This window comes from Cupressus sempervirens, chromosome 7 (genome assembly GCF_028749045.1).
Source record: "Cupressus sempervirens isolate cs-2001-9-10 chromosome 7, ASM2874904v1, whole genome shotgun sequence".
Lineage (NCBI taxonomy): Eukaryota > Viridiplantae > Streptophyta > Pinopsida > Cupressales > Cupressaceae > Cupressus > Cupressus sempervirens.
Genome location: NC_143124.1, coordinates 564,153,750 through 564,165,965, shown reverse-complemented (window position 1 = coordinate 564,165,965; position 12,216 = coordinate 564,153,750).

Below are 12,216 nucleotides of genomic sequence, written 5' to 3'. Positions count from 1 at the left end.
GGCTAGGGTATTTCTTGAGTTTGATTGCATATGATGAAGAGGCGGCTGCAAAATTCACAAGGACATTCGATGAGGGTGAAACTTCCATTTGGGGTTTAAAGGTGATTACGAAGAAGGAATGCATTGCAAAAGTAACTGGGTTTCCTATAGTTGGAGAACATTACCCCAGCACACATGATGCAAGGTCAGCAAGAGCTCAATTTACTAGACCACCTGGTCCTCAAGTGGACATTACAAAGAAAGGTTGCAAGAGAAAGTCACTACCACCACCATACAATGAATTAGCCATCCATATTATCAAGTATTTCACATGCAAAGGCAGATTCTCATACTTTCATGCACATCATTTCAAATTACTTAGGTGTGTAAGGCATAATCTTGTAGTAAACATTCCAAATTTCTTGTATAATATGCTTTGTATTAGTGCGGAAGAGACTCAGAAAGGAAAAGATAATTCCATTACTTATCATGCCTTAATCAAGTTACTGATAGAGAGGTCACTTAGGGATGTATCTCCCATGACATGGGATGAATTTGTGCAATCCAAAGCTCTACAACCCCAAGCTGCCCCTAGTGAATAGCCTAGTGAGAAAAAAAACCCCACCAATGAGCCTACTAAACAAAATACCCAAGAGGCTGAAGCTGAAAGTACCCAAGGAAATGTGTAAGAAACTATTCCTATTCAAGAGACCATACCTTCACCTATGCAATAGACCCCGAAACTTACTTCTAGAAAAGCTAAGAGGAAATGAAAACTTTAGGGTAAAAGCATAGATGTGTGTCACCGTTTGTGATACAAAAACTTGTTTTGGTCAAATCTCATTTCTCTATCAAAACTCAATTTTTAAAAAAAAACTAAAAACACCCTTTTATAGATTTCAGATTCAATATCATCATTATATAAATTTTTGAGTGTTTTGATTAGTTATAATATGTTATAATCTTAAAATATTATAAGTTGATATTTCAGCATTTTAGAAGATGCTCTCTCAAAAAATATAAAAAATAGTAAATCATATCAAAAAAATAAAAAATATATATTTATCACTAGAGGAGAGAATCCTCTTCACGAATATGTAATTTATTTTCAAGAAGGTATAGATTTGATAGAGAAGTTTTTATGGGAGAAAAAAACTGTTGGATTCTGACAAGGTCGAACTTGAGTACTTATAACAAAGAAAATATACATCAAAAATAATTATTTCTTTTTTTGTGCACTAGCTATACATGTCATCTATAAAATATTTTCAAATTAGAACAAAAAAAGGTGATTTTCACATACTTGTTTGACAGGAACTACATCCTATATTTTTTACACTTAAAAAAGGGACTTCAAAATAAAATAAAATGAATAAATTCTTAGTCAAAAAAATTATAAAAAATATAAGCATAAAATTCATACAATTCTACACATTTCATTAGTTTACATCATCTTCATAATATAAACACAAATACCATTTTTTTTGTCATTAATGTTGAACTGTCACATTCTGATATCACATTTCTTTATAAAAGGTGACACAAGTTTGTGCTTTTACCCTTTAAGAAGAAATCTTTGTTCAGGAAAAGGAAGAGCCAAATCCTACAATTGTAAGACAAAAGAGAACAAAGAAAAGTTGATGGGGACACAACCCAAGAACAGAATGGACACAACAGAAAAGGGAAATTGTATTAATTGAGAAAATAAGCTAGTACAAATAGTACAGAGAAAATAAACTTCAAAGCATGCCCTAAGGGCTTACAATAGCATAAATCTGGAGATAATTTCTCCTTTCAGTACCTCCTCTCAAACTCCACTCTGAACTGCCTTTTACAATGCCAAAAATCTCCTTAAATAGACCCCAGAGGGTTAAGGACTAGGAGTACATTCTAGAAAGTGCTAGTAGGCATCCACCGACCAAATAGAAGGTTTTAGAAGCTACAGTAGAAGTCAGCGCAAATCTAGAAGAATCCAAAAATGGTAACCGAACTTCTGGGAGGCATAACTTTTGAACCGTAGCTCCGATTGACGAACCGTTTACATTTTTGGAAATATCTCGAAGCGCTCTATAGCCCTATGGACAAGCTTCACTCATCCCTCATTTTTGGTCCCTTTTTGAGGTCATTTAATGCCCCTATCCTGACTTTGAAGCATTCTTAGGAGGTCTCCAAAACTCAAAAAACTGCAATAACTTTCAAACCATGGGGCCTTTTGACCTAATTCTTTTTCTGGAATGCTCTAAATCACAATTACATTCATCCGACCAATTCATGCCTTCTAGGTCACCAAAATGATGGCCAAATTGCATGCTCCTATTTTTTTGAGATTTTCTAGCACACTGATAGTTGAACTGTGAGAGTTAGAACCTTTATTTGACCCAAATGGGTATCCAAAAATGAAAAGACATGAAACAGAAACTAAGTCTAAGTACATTTTTTTTGGGTGACATAAGATTGCCCTTATACCTCTAGATGCTCCTGCATCAAAAGTCCTATAGCAACTACTCCTACAATAGAGACACCCAAAGGGAAAAGTAGGCAAAAGGCTATGATGCAAGAACAAACCCCTATAAGGAGAAGCACTAGGATGAGAGGGCAAGTTTCTAAGGATTCCACTTTGTCTAAAACATCCACTAGGGAATCTCCTGTACAAATTATTTTTGATCACTCTCCTCCCCATCTTGAGATTACAAGAATTCTTGAAAATCCTATCGAGGAATGTAGGGATGAAATCAAAGAAAATCTAGATGATACCCCAGCAGACCTACTAGGTAAATCCAACTGTAGGGATGAAACAATTCCTAAATATGTTGATCCAAACATTGCCTTAGTTCTCCATAAATCAACATGAATTACTAGTTTTGTGGAACATTTATGGAAGGAACAAAGGAAGAGGAAAAGAAATCATGAAGAAGACAACAATTCTATCACACTGTAGAAACTCCTTTTTCAGTTGTATGGATAGCATTTGTTTGCTGAGGCCTTGTGAAAAGAAGAGAAGAAAAAGATGAATAAGATTATAACATCTCAAGGTGAAGAAATTACAAATTTAAAGGAATAGTTAGCAAGCCAAAAGAAACAAATGGACCATGCCCTTAAGTTAGCTAATCAGGCCCTTGCTTGTAGGCCACCACCAAGAGTTTATGGTCTTTGTTTGAAAGAGCAATATATTTTGTTTCAATTAATGTTAACTCTTAAGAATATTAATGCAGAGTTCAAATCAACACAAGAATTTTATGGACTATATCAGACTCTGCCACCCTAGTAGCAGAATTTACTTTGTGAATTATATATTTATAAAAAAATTATCCCTTCAAAGACTCAATGGAATCCCTTGCTTTACATAGGGGATATACACTTAAGAGCCCTCATGTCTTGGATATCCAATGAAGCAAATTATGATAGGTAGTTGAATAATTACAAGGATGAGGAAAGGATAGAACCCTTGCCTTTAAGAGTAGAGAGTAGCAAGCTAGATGAAGTTCTTAGGGATTGGTTCACATTAACTTACGAAAAGAAGAATCTAGAAGTAAGGAATAGGATCTTTGCTACTAGAGCTAAGGTTTATGCTGATTATGAAAATTTTCCCTATTTTTCTTTCTAGAGAGCTATGACTAGTGCTAGGAGTAGATGGGCCAAATTGCCTACATCTCTTAAAAAGTCAGAACCACATAGTCCCATCAACTTGGAGGTGGAACTTCATTGGGATCCAAAATATTTAGAGGTAGGGAAGTAGAATAGACTAGAGTTGTGTTGTCCCCTAACCATGCAACCTCCAATGCTCCTGTGGCCTTTATATGACATTAATGCCAATAGACTCGACAAGCTATAGGAAGATCACAGAAGGGAAGTGTGGGAGAGAACCAAAGGATTTTACTACACTTTCAAGAGAAAAAGGAAAGGAAGGATAGATATTGGTGAGTTCAAGTCATTAAAAAGGAAGTGCAATGCTTGAGGACAAGCATTAGTTTAGCAGGGGGTAGATGATGAGACCAAATATTGCCTTTATTTCATGATAGTTTTAAGATACTTTGTTGATACTCTATTTTATCTTTGTCAAAACATTTTTGGACCTATGTTTATAGAACCTATGATAAACCTATGGGTAAAAATTATGCCATCTTTTGCTAGTATTATATATATTATGTAGTATTTCATATAGTTATCAAAATGTGTGTTCTTATATTTGAATTTAATTTGATAAATGTTTATTTGCAAACATGTGCATGTATTGTAACTAACCTGTTAATGAAGATTGAAAGATGATTGGAGGAATTCAAAAGTTAAGCACCAACAACATTCAAGGAGAAGAGAACACTAAGGAGCAGCGATAGTGGAGGAAAGTTATAATGGTTCCAGAAGACACGACAATGAGTAAGGAGTAGCTATGAAGACTTATTGCCTTCTCTACATTTATTCTATGCTGAGTGGATGTTTAGACTTTATTATTCCCACTCTAAGCCATTATTTCTTCTTCCTACCTTGATTTGTTATTTCCTTCTTTCTCTCCTACAGATTTAAAGCTAGGTCATTTACTTTTCTATTATGGAATAAGTGTTGATCTTGTATATATAAGAATTGACCCAAGTGTGTTAGTTTAGCTAGTTAGAAGAAAGAGTTTATGAGAACAAAGTGTTAACTTTTACAGTTATGTTTTTTACAGTTCTGTATTATGTAATGAATTTTTGAAATCTAATGAAATAGTTTTTGGCTTTTGTCTTGTGCTAATAGTTAAGTGTAGCTGACCAAGGGGGGCCACTTGGAAGGTGAATTAGATTAGGATAGAATAGATTTATTTCTAAGAATTCATAGTATTAGTAGAAGTTGTAAGTTCCTTCCTATAGCATCACACTTTGTGAATATTCTTGTAGCATATGTGAGAATAGTTATAGTGGATGAACTAAGTTGGAATATTTGTTATCCCTTCATTGTATTTCCAATATTCATAGAGGTAACTATGTTAGTTTCTTGCAGCAATAGTGTAAGTTCTTTTCCTTGCATTTTACTTTCCTGGAGCATAAGTTTAGTGACTCATTAAGAGACCTAGTGCACATATTGTGCCAACCATTTCAAGTATATGTCCCTAGCTTGACAAGATTAAATGCACCTCATAGTGTAAAAAATAGTCCTTAGTTCAAATATATAATTCTTAAGCATGGGCTAGAGCATGACTATGATACACCTATTGTAAGGCGGATCACATACCATATAATTAATCATGGATGTAAGCCTATAACAAGAAGATCAAACTCATAAACCATTCCTAAACCAAGGAATATGCTCCAATATAAAACCATCTCCCCAACTCAACTAGCATAACAACATATGCAATTGGAGATAACCAATGCTAAACCATCTCTCAAATGAACCCTCCAGAACTAACTCATGTACTGTAGCTCAAGATCCATATCCATGAAAGACAAGAATAAATACAATGCACCTGAGAGAAACGATGGGCTATATGTAGTGCCTCTCCCATTTGACTTCTATAATTCATCCTAATGGATGCAACCTTGTTGATCTTTCATTGTGATGGATCATGATTGTGACCATGAGTGGTCTATACCATTGAGGTGATTGGATTTATGTTTTTGTATTAGTTTCTTTGATTATGCTTTGGCTGATTTATGAGATTATGATGTGACTTTTGGTTCACTAAGGTTTGTGCCAGTGGTCACCTAGCTAATGTGGTAGCACGAGGTTGTTTCGTGATTACCTTGAGATATGTACAAAGATTACACTATGTACTATTATCTTGCTACACTGGACTATGTTCCTGTAGCAAAGGTTAGCCATGTTTATGACTATGTTTACTTATGTGTTTTAAGTGCCTTTTCATATTGTTTAAACAACTATTATTAAATGCTTAATAATTAGAAATGGATTGTCCATGTTAGATTCATTGGTTTTATGTTGTGGATATTTACCTTGTTATATTTTGATTTGAGAGATATATGTTACTTACGTTATGTTTTACATTTGAGATGACCTAAAGATTAGATGTTATACCTTGATTTTAGTGTTATAGATGTTAGACTATTATGCTGCTTAGTAGATCATATTGCATGATGATGCCATTTTTGAGATGATAGTGTGTTTTATGATGATAATTGATTATCTAGTATTTGGACATATTTTTCATTATGTTATGTGATGGATTTAATGCTATGGTTATTTACTTCATTCCTGTGCTATTATTTTTTATGTGAATGTGATTGATGTAAATATATCATTTTAGTATAATTAAATAAATGGTTAAATTAGGCGATTTAATGAATTTATTGCTTTAGCTATGTTATTATATGCAATTTCACTTGATCATGTTGTTTAGTGTGCAAGATTCATATTCCTAGCAGTGGTACATAGAGTTAGTGATTTAGCCATTCATATTTTACTAATATCACCCCTGTATAGTCGATGTATCCTTATTTTAATTGTTTAATTATTCCTTTAAGTTATTATTAAATCCAAACTCATTTTCATTATGTCATTAGACCAATGAGCGTGTCTATGCATTTAGAGGTTTGCATTGTTGCAAAAATTGTTAAGGAAATTTGTGTGTTTCTGCGCTTTTCGGCTTTTAATTTTATTGAATTTAATTTTTGACAGATTTTCCATAGATGAATTCCTATTTCTTAAAATATCCTATTTTCATTTGGGTCAATTCAAGGTTTAACTAGGTTGGCTAGTTAATTTCCCTAATCAATTATTCACTCAAAAAGTGAAGAAATATCCAAAAAAGAATTTAATTCCTCACTTCTCACTTTTGAATTAAAAAGTTTGAGAGTAAAACCCAAAATCCTCTTCATGAGGATTTACTATTTTGTTTATTCTAGGAGCTATGGGCATGGGATCATCACGAGTTTGATCTCATTGGATCCAACTCGAAAAGAACATGGATTATCACAATTTTCAACTACTTTTGTGGGCTTTTTATTTTTTAGTTTAGATTCCCATTTTGCCCTTTTGGCTGTGACGTAAAGCTCTCCCATTTTATTATTTTTTCTTTGTTTCAGCTTTTTTTTTGGTATCCATTTGTTAGGAGGCTGAGAACTAGTGTTCCCCTTCGTTTCTATTTGTTGGTTCTACCTGGTTGGTTGGGTATGAGAATTTTCCTATTTTTTGGGATGAGGGTTTGGGGCTTCACACCATTATGCTGGCCACTTTTGCATATGGTGTCTAAAATTGTTTATTTTTGGATTTTTGGAATTTTTGTAGCCAAAGGCCAAATGAGTTTTAATTTTGAAGTTTTGAGTTTTGAGGTTTCTTCACCTTGATTTACATGCCACCCAATTTTCTCAAGTTTTCTAGGCATGATGTTGGTCGTGGACTTGGATTATCTATAGGATGTCAGTCAGACCATTATTGCACTTTTATTTTTGTATTGAGATGCATGTCGCATCTTTACTACTAACTTTGGGTTCGGTTGAGCAATTTTATACTTGTTGTTATGGTTTCTTTTGGACCTTTGTTCTTGTTTCATAGACACTAGGATTCATGTAGAATCCATACTCTTGGATTGAGGTCAATTGAGTGAGTTCATGATGTTTGGTCTTGTTGCATCATTGAGATTTGTGTAGAATCCATGCTCCTAGATTGAGGCCAATTTAGTGATTTCATGATGTATGGTCTTATTGTTCTTTGGGGATTCATGGAGAATCCGTCCTCTTGAGTTGTTTTCAGTTGAGTAATATTTTGCTTGTGTTCTCATCCAGTCCTTGTGTTATGATCTTCATGATGGTGGTGCACCACACATGAGTACATGTGCATACATTTATTGATTGAATTGTGAGGCTTGTTCTTCCATGGTACTTTTGAAAGTTATGATCATTGGGGTTGGGTTGGGAATTTGCATGCCTATGGGCACTCATCATTGGATGAGCATGGGTAGGGTAGGGTAGCATATGGAGGGGGCTTCTATCTTGTAGCCTAGTGATCATTGTGCCTAGAGGGTTGGCAAATGAAGTTTTAAATAAGTGATAACTAAATAAAAATGTGTGAGTGGTAATAAAACTTAAGATAATTAAAATTGGACTATGTGCCTTCCATCTGTTGGGGAGAGTAGCTGCCACTACTAGCTTGGGCTTGTCAATTCCAAGTGACTCTCCATGATGTCATCCCCTACTTAGTAGCATATTGAGTGTTTGACTAGCACATGTAGTTTATGCATTTTCTTGTTCTTGGTTTCAACCATCATACTATCTGGCATGTGTGTTAGCCATGAATGTTGTTTTTTTATGTGTTTGTAGTTGGATCATTATCTCTATCAACATGGTAGAAGTGAACCTATGGGTGCCACATGGTTGGGAGGCATAGCTACCCATGCCACTACTAGGGACCGATGTACAAAGATTGCCTTTCATCCTAGTGTGACCATTTCTGGATGTTTTCACTTGATACTTCAGGTTCTAGAGTATGCTTTCTTTTGATTTATGCTTTCATTGAAATGCTTGGATATCATGTTTAGATGATGCTAGTTTATTTGACACATTCCTATATTATGATGTTTAGCATATGATTAGATGATTTGAATTCCTCCATTGGTGTATCTATTGCTTATTTGTTTAGCATGTTATATTTACTATTCATATGATGTTTAGCATATGATAGATGATGTGGTTGACTTATTGGATTCTCTAATGGTTTACTGTTAGCATTTTAGATTTCCTTAATCTTATGTTGTAGCACATTTTAGTAGTGATGTCCTCATAAGATAACATTGATGATTTGGTTGGTAGTTTGGGATGTTATGCACAAGGGATGGCTAGGATCCATGATGGTCTTATGATGCTATTGACAGTTGGGAGGAACCACGTACCTAGTTTGGTAGTTCAATTATTGCGATGTTATTTATGTACATTGTGATGCTACTTCCGTTCACTGTGATGTTGCTTTTAGTATGCTCTTTTCCTGCTGTGGTTTTAGATGGACAAATGTTTTTCTTTTTTTTTCATGACATCTTGTTATTTATGCACTTGAGTGTTCATTCCTCAATTTATGTGGATCTAGTACTCCATAGTGTGGAGGAAATTTAGTTCTTGTCTTTTTACCTTTTTTTTTTTTTACTAATTTGTATCCTTGCACAAAATTGTGCTTTCACATGTGAGAATGCAATTGTTTGCATGGTGTGTTGGGTTTCTTCGCATAGCTTGGTGATTCCTCATGTGAAACCCCACACAAGTTTGGGTGTTTTTGACTATTGAACCAAGCATGTCCTCATATGACATAGTTTTTTCTTGTGTGGCTTAGTGTACTTTCTCATGCAAAGAGGTACTTCCCCATGTGAGTCTATCAGCTATTATTCTCTCACATGAAAAACAAGTGGCCTCTCCACTATTCTTTGGGGAATCCAACTTGAACTTTTGAGTACCCTCTAGGATTTCTTGTGGTTCCATGCTTTAATAGTTTAGATATTTTGTGTTCTGATGTCATCTTTAATTTTCATTCTTGAGTTTGTGTGTGCTAGTTTAGTAGTGGCATCTAGAGATTTGTTGCTTGCTCGGATTATTGGTGAAGTCTTCCATTACAATATTTGTGATCCCTATATGATTTTGTCATGTGCATTCATACTTGTAAAAAAAAATATATTGGCTTGAATTGAATCCTTGTTCCAAGGATCTCCAGTGGGGCATTACACTATACCTCTCAAGTAGTAAACCACCAAGTAGACCAAGAGTAGGAAATGAGAATGCTCATCAAGATATCCAAGTCTCCAACCAAGACTCATCTAAGAACAATATCCTCTTAAGTTAGTCATATTAGGTGAATGCCCCTTGGTCTTCCTATTGAAACCAAATAATTGTCCCAACAAATGCTTCTCTAATCCAAGAGAAACCAGAATCACCATTGTCTCTAAGTATCTATGAGCACTTGTAACCAATCAATCCATGCCAAAGCCAAAGGCAACATAGAAATATCATAAATTATTTAGCTTATTATCAATGTACTCAATACCAAAAAACTAAAGCAAGACCAATGTCAAAGTTTCAACCATGGCCTCAGGAACATATACATGACAACATAATCTAAACCATCTCAACCAAAAAGATAACATGCTCCATATGAACATCCAATAACATGTCAAAATTCTAAATGTGTATCAAGAGTATATTATGACATAATAATGAAACCATCCTAATCACCAAGGATAAAATGTCAAATGAAAGCATAAACCACATGTTTACCAAGAACCCCATGTGTCCTCAAGATGCAACCATTTCCACACACCATGAAGAAAACCATTTTCATAAACCATGAAGAACCATCTCCACACATCATGAAGATGACCAAGAAACCCATTAGTCCTCAAGATTTAACATCCTTCACACACCATGAAGATAACCAAGTGCACCATGCAAATGTTAAAGATGCTTCTGCAACAATAGAATCTAAGAAAAACCTCCAACATCTGTAAACACTCAATAAATATATCAATGCAAAAAAATCTCACTCAAATATGGTATCAAATCACCCATGGCATCATAAACTCCATCTTCTACATCAAGATCCTCCAGGTTTACACTCACACCAAAGTGTCAATACCAAGTGAAACCAAGATCTCCAAACCCAAGAAGATACAAACCAAACCAAGAACTAATCTTGCACTATCACCCCATCACTGTCACAAGATCTCACTAAACCATGTATCCAATCTATCCATGACATCATGATGAAAACACCATCCTCTAACCATGAGAATCAACTAAGGCATCAAACCATCAAAGAACTCAAGGTGCACATCATGAGCTCTTCAAAAGAAACTAAATAACCATGATCCTCAACCAAGAAGATATACCACCATAACCAAATTAGGAATCTAAATGAATTAACATCAAGGATGTACCTATATATTCAATCATGTCATGCCAAAATCAATGGCACCATAATCACATCCATGAATCGAGCATCTAACACTCAATGTGTCCAACTTGTCAGCATAAAATAGTCAATCACAATCCTCCACCATGATTGTACCTAGTAACAATATCTCATCCCTTCTACATGAAGAATAAATTATAAAATCATGTACTTAGGGCATAGACAACTCAAATCCAAGCCACCAATCTAAATATGCATCAATAATGAAAAATCAATCAGCAAAGACATAACCAAGCTGTAAATGCAATCTATAAGTATAAATTGCTTACAACATTACACTAATTGTAGACCCAACATGTCATCATACATATTCAAACCAAACACCAATAACATTATCATCATGAGACCAATCTAAAATATGAACTAAGTGTACAATGACAACAAATCTAAAACTCTAAATATGCATTATCATAAATTCACAATGTTACCATAGTCAATAAATACCATATGTAATCAACTAAAAATAGTCATCTAGACTATGAGCCCCCTTTCTAGCATTTTTTCATAATTTATCTAATGGTTACTTTCAATCAAATCCTCAAAAATCTATTTATTCGATTATAACCTATGGTATGACCACTTTATACCAAGTTCATATTTAATCAAAAGAACATGTCCCTCTTTTAATTAAATAAAAGTCTCCACTCATCTCTTATCCTAAGTGTGCACACATAAGGAAATATTCCTATTTTAAAAATAAAAGAAAAGACTTTTATTTCTATATAGGAATGCACATTTTCTATGTGAGAGGAATTTTCTACTTTTAAAATAACTTTAATTCTCCTCCACACATTTCAAACCCTCTCAAAAGTCAACATTAATTGTGATTGGTTGAGATGCTTGTACACATGGATCACTCCCACTTTCAAACTCCACCCTTGATTACATTCATCTTGTCTCTTAATCTCTACCGTCTATTTTTCTTTAAAAGGGAGGGCTCTCTTCTCATTCAAAAAATCTTAGTCTCTCATGCTATTGTTATGTTGTTGGTTTACTTGGTGATCTTGGAGACATGGAGCATTCTTGCATTCTTTCATTTTAGCTTAGCTCTCATTCTACTTACATTATGGCATACTTTTTAGCTTAGTTTCATTTATGCTTTAGCTTAGTTCTCTTTGTTAGCTTGCATTTCATTTAGAATAGCTTGCATTTGGATTGCATTTTATTCTAGATTCTTGGATATTGGCACTCTTGCCTCAACTCTTTGAATCTCTCATTCTATGGTGCACCTTGCAAGGGTTGCATAGTTTGGTTCATTTGAGAGACACCATCTCATATTATTTGCACATCATAGATAGAGAGCTATAAGCTGATTCTTGACACTAGTACATTTGAGGCCATTTTTCAACCAAAATTGGA